General features: G+C 36.9%; 1 long non-coding RNA gene across 1 annotated transcript in view; it reads right to left on the reverse strand.

The window, feature by feature from the left end:
* Positions 1-5,749, reverse strand: part of LOC137481179 (uncharacterized) — a 49,156-nt gene extending 43,407 nt beyond the window's left edge. Inside the window, exons 1-2 of the long non-coding RNA XR_011003372.1 lie at positions 5,599-5,749; positions 697-843 (exon numbers count right to left, since the gene is read on the reverse strand). This is a non-coding gene — a long non-coding RNA (uncharacterized lncRNA). The remainder of the gene's footprint in view (positions 1-696; positions 844-5,598) is intronic.
* Positions 5,750-6,000: the final 251 nt, after the last annotated feature.

Raw genomic sequence — 6,000 nt, forward strand, 5'->3', positions numbered from 1 at the left:
CAGCAAGCAGGATATGCATACTGTCTGCTTAGCACGTCTGGAAAAGGTTTCCATAAGGTAAAATAAGAGCTGTCCTCTACGCCCGTGACAGTGCTTACTCAGCACTGCACACTGATGACAAGGCCCATTGACATATTCTGGAGATTCACTTTCTGTCATGTATTCAATTACTGCTTTGATGTGTGTTACCTCCTAGTGACCAGAGTTTGATAGCCAGCAGCCAGATCCACTGGTCAAGCATTTCCAGGCAGGAAGAAGAAACTAATTACATTGCAGGTACACAATCAAGATACTTAAATTTTGGGTGTACTCGATATATTACTTCCTTCCTCACTGCTATGTATTTTCAGTGAAAATACAAAGAACATGTCAAAACTTCCAGTGGCACATAACCTGTCATCCCCATATTTATCAGATCTTTTTAACTTGAATGGCTAAACAAGACTTGTAATATTCTCTATCCACATTATGCATCTCTAAGAAGTTGTCTGCCTACCTCAGCTAAGTAATCTTAAAAAAGTTTTTCAATTAAATTCATGTCAAGTACATATTTTTTAAGTTCCACATAGCAATAGGAAATAATACTATTTCCTAATTATTTTTTCTTAGTAGATATAAAGGATTAATTTAGCAGTATGCTCTTAAAGGAATGTCTACTTGCTATTTATGAACTCATAAGAATAAAAAAGCATATACTGATGAGTGTTCTCTCAAGCTATCTTTGTACCTCCATCCTAACGTGCTGTTCTGCTGCTGTCAAACACGCCTATGTTTCTGTACACTAAGGAGAAGGAACCACGACAATCTGTTCTCTCTTTAAAAACACAATCTGTGGCTGGCTGGCTGAAAGAAAAAACAAGACGTGAATATGCTTCAGTACTTGAAAATTCCACTGAACTAAGTTTAACAACTAAGCTTTTAGAATTCTTAAGAGTTGCTGCTCTAAGATTTGTGTGCATGCTTTTTCAATATCAGTAAAAGATCTACTGCACTGAATTGTTAAATGCCAAATTTCTGCCATTTGCCAGGTGAGGGAGAAAGAAATCACAAACCTACAATATGAAATATGATAAAGATCCAGAGATTCTAAGCTTTTGTCTATTTGCCATACGAAGATGTTACCTAATTGGTGACATTGTTTTCTGTACATACACACACTTGGTCAGCTCACACTTAATAAATCATTCTCTTAAGACTATACAAAAACCCTCTGCTTAATACATGTTATAAATCTCACAAGAATCCCATTCTGACAAGAGAATAAAAGTTCTACACATTCCAGCAAGATATGACAGACAGTAACAACCCAGTACCTCAGGGATCAGAAACTGCAGAGCAAAACAAGGAGAAAGATGAAAAGCCAGTGCAGATTTACAGTAGTCTAAAGCTTTATTTTTATAAGAGTGTCCAATCACTTACTTTCATATCAGATCTTATCACTTACTTTCAAAGAAAGACTGACCTGGGGTTTCTGTTGTTTATCTAGACATTCCTATTTAAGAATTACTGCTCTCCCTCTGTTTCAAAACTGCACCGTAACAAGTCTGTCCCAATAGCCCTGTCTGCTCAAAATTCAAAATTGTGCCTACCTCTCACCAATCTGAAGTTCTTATTGTTTAAAACAAATATTATCTTCCTTTTTGACACCACCTTCAGAGCACTGTAGAAAAACCAGTTTTAAATTTTTAGCTAAATCCTGTCCTGGAGAGCCTAAATTCATTCTGCTATCAGAAGCTTGCCTTACTTTACTGAAACACCTTACACCATTTCTTACTCATTTCTTGTAGTAATCCTTTTTTCTTATTGTACATTTGGGTGTTTCCTGTAGCTTTTTTCAGATCCCTACACCCCTTCATAATCCTACAGTATATGTGCTTTTCAAAAGCATATAATAAATTACATATAAGTACAGATTTTTTTTTTCCCTAGCTGTTTATGAACCCTTCAGCTATTTGCAATGTGGCTCCAAACCTGCCTTGCCTATTCAGTGACAGACTTTTACATAACCAAGTTCCTGAGTGTCTATGCCATTTAATGAGAAGTAACTTCAGAAGAGAAAGAGTCACTATGGAAAATCATAAAGCCAGCTTATTATAAGAATTTCTTCAGCAGGAAGACACTAAAAGCCCAACAACTTTTGAGTTGCCAGTCTTTCATATTTCCTCTGAGGAAAAACATTCTAAAACAAAAATTATTCAACAATTATTCTTAAATACAATAAACACATGGATTAAATGAAAAAAAAAAAAAAAAAACCAAAAACAAAACTCCACTGTGCTTTACAGTCCATGCACTATTAGAGTCATATATTCACAACTCCGGCATCAAATGCAATACTTAATTTTGTTTTACTCAAAGCACAGAATTAAATACACACCAAAAAACAGTTTGCAGAATTAGAAACAATTCACCCACATCAACTAATTATTCTTCCAGGAGTCAGACCTTGAGGCAAGGGAATGCTATCAAGTGTAAAGACAAACATGTTCCTCCAGCTGTTTGACATACTTATTGGACATAATAAACTTGATATGCTGGAGGCTATAATTAATCTTTACTAAGTGAACACTCCTCTCATGATGACTTGCCTACTGAGCTGTCTAATGACACTTATGGCTTTGATAAGTAAATAAATTAGTTCATTATGGTCAGACAGTCCTCCCTTTTCTTTTTTGAATGAGATCACAGCTTTCTTTATCTTACTTGTCTCTCTCAGTCATCACCAGCTACAATACTCTGACCCTGAAGCTGACAAAAGGACATTCCATTCAAAGCACCCAACTCTAATTTCTGTATTACTGCCAATACCTTAATTTCTGCTTAAAAAAAAACCCAAAAACAAACACAAAAGAAAAACACCAAACAAACAAAACAAACACCAAAACCAAACTGGCAGTCTATAGTGGTAAGAGCTTCATTTTAAAATTACACTGGAAAAAAACTATATTATTTGCTTTTCTGTTGCTAGATCTCATGGCTCACAATAACATGCACAAAAGTAGAGCTGCAGTGCCCTCTTGTGAGCAGTCAAATCTCATTTTTGCAGAAGTAGATTTAAAGATACTATGAGATTTGGATGAATTTGCACTACAAACTCTCTTCTGAAGGTGTGGCACTGTATGTATACACTTTATATACACATACACACACCTCCTCCATCTAACTGTTCTGAAACTGATAAAAGAGGCTCATAGAAAAAAGCAAAAGACAAGTATTTTCTTTTTTGTTAAGTTCAGTAGAATTTAGGTTATTTCTTTATTCTTAACTTCCAAATAGAGGAAGCCAAAAACCAGTTTCTTCAGAGCCATAATCAAGGGGCACATTCTTATGAAGCGTTACTGGGAAAAAACCCCAGAAAATCCAACAAATTAAAAAAAAAAGCCCAAACCAACAACAAAAACACAAAAAAAACCCACCAAACCCCCATACACATATCCACAATTCAAGTAGCCTTCCAATTTAGGCATTAAATAACTCAACTGACAAGGACTGGAAGGAAAAGTAATGATTAGAGGAATTAAAAAAAAAAAAAAAAAAAAAGTAAAACAGTCAGTGGCAGGGAGAGCAAAAGCAATAAAGCGGCTAAGAAATCAAAACCAGTATAGCTCAAATGCAATCCTAATTCCTATATGTCTGTGGGGAAACATTAGAAAATGGTGATAAAAGTCAGTACAGGTTTTGCATACCTAGTTAAACAAATAATTAAGATCTCATTTTTTGTGAATAACAGAAGTTCACTAACTCAGCAGTTAAATCTATTACTAAGGTAAATTTTAGTATTCCAAAGCATTACAAAATATAAGATCAGTTACAAATATCTGAAGAGTTACTGAAGTTTAAAGCAGCAACAGAAAACTAAACAAGTAACACAGAAACAGTACCCCACATTGATTCTGTTGCCCAGGAATCACATTAGAATTAATTTTCTAAAAAGTGTTGGGGTGTTATCTCCCAGGCAATGTTTTGCTAAGACTCAAATTTCTCATTTCCTTTGCACAGATGTACTTTACTGTATGCAGTAATCCTCAATCATTGAGCAGACAACCACTAGTTACACGCTTAGGCTGCACATTACTGTTTCAGCAATGTTTCCACAGGTAACAATTATAAAGGCCTTTAGGTTTCATTTCACCATATTCTTCTAGTTTGTGACTTGTAAAGAGTTTTTACAGAAGTGAAGCTGAACAAGAAATTCAACTCAGAACATTTGCACCTCTTTAAAAGTTCGTCTTACCGTATTAACTAATCACTTGTAAGCAGATGTTAAATATTTGCCTTCAGCCCAGAGAGTCAAGGTCCAAAGGAACTTCATTTGTTTAGGCCCAGATTCAAAGAACTATTTCAACTGAATTTAGGCAGATAGGTCCAAATTACCACAAAACACCAACAAAGAAAACATCTTTCCTGTGGCTTCCTAAAATCCCTGGCAGACAGACACACCTCTGCTCTGCCTTCACTCCCTCTTGGACAGTGTCAGTCCTGCAGATGGGCAGAACAGGCACAGCCTGTTTGTGTAAAGCACTTCAGCCAGAAGACTGCTGAACCCCACAGAGCTCACCTCGAATCAGTCCTCAGGAGAAGCTACTTTGGGGCACATGCACACAAAACTTCTTAGGTTTAGAAGTCTTACAACCAGTATCCTACTAGAAACCCTATGGCAGGCACAGCAGTCCCACAGAGCCACTCTGGAGGGGCACTGCACAGACCAGTAAGATTCCTGGTCTAGAGGATGCAAGTTAAAATATATGTGCTACAGTAATCAAATGCTCAGCTACACCATTTACAGAACTCAATAACATTAGCAGTTACTCCATCATACCTCAGGAACTCACAAGACAACCTCTTACACAAGCTGTATGGTACTGATGAAGTTTACAGTAATAAATTTCTTTTACACAAGCGCTGAACTACAATCTTTCATCTGCATGCATTCAGTTAAAAGCAAAGAGAAGAAAGTTCACTTCAGAAATTATTGGTATTACTGATACCAAAAAAAGAATTTTTTTTTCAAATTTGCTGGGTGAGTTTTAGTCTCAGTTAACAGTAGAGAATTATAAAAGAATTGAACTCATGAACTCGTTTTCAGTTTCATGATTACTTGGCTATTACCTCAGTGGAAATTTGAGGTTTACTTATTGAACCCAACACTGACAAGATAGTCATGGGTTTATAGCTGCGCCACTAATTTTGTAAAGCAACAAATTATAACCTACATTTTTCATCAAGCAAAGACTCAACTAGTTAGCTTGGCATATTATATTATTTAGATTTATAAAACAAACTTCTCAATATGTTCAAGATACCACAGGAGATCCAGATTCCTAGAATGGGTTCAGATATTAGAAAACAAGCTTCAGAAAACCATGTCCCTGCCAGTCTTGTCTAGATCTGAGTGGCAGCCTTGTCATCCAGCATGTCACCTGGTCCTACCCCATATTCTTGTCATCTGCAAACCTCTCTAAGCAGCTAATAAAGCTGTTCAACAACCAGTCTCAGGATGGATCCCCGGGGTATTTTTTCTGTTGCTAGCATTTGTACAGAGTATTAAACACTCTCCCATGCCTGTTCATCCAGTTTTCCATTTATCTGATTACTTACCCATTCAGAGCATGAAATCCTAACTTGGACAGATGAATACTGCAGGACATGTGATGAAAAGCTTTACAAAAGCTGGGATAAGTGACATCCACTGTTGTCCTGTCATCCACAAAGGTAACTTTACCACAGAAGAACACTCCATAGCCTGTAACTAGCTTTTTCCTACAGAATAAAGGCATCCTTCATTCTACAGGCAGCTAAATATTCAGCTTTAAAAGACAATTAATGTTCCAGGAGCTTCAGAACCAAACCCGTGTCAATGGGAAGGACCACAGGAGGGCAGCAGGACCTTTCTGCACGGAAGAACACCGAGTGGGTTGGGCGCACCGGGCACAGTCATTGCTCAGCCGTACCCCGCCTCCCTGTTACACACAAGTACTGAAAGAAAACGTAACGTTTTAG

Source organism: Anomalospiza imberbis, chromosome 12 (assembly GCF_031753505.1).
Source record: "Anomalospiza imberbis isolate Cuckoo-Finch-1a 21T00152 chromosome 12, ASM3175350v1, whole genome shotgun sequence".
Taxonomy (NCBI): domain Eukaryota; kingdom Metazoa; phylum Chordata; class Aves; order Passeriformes; family Viduidae; genus Anomalospiza; species Anomalospiza imberbis.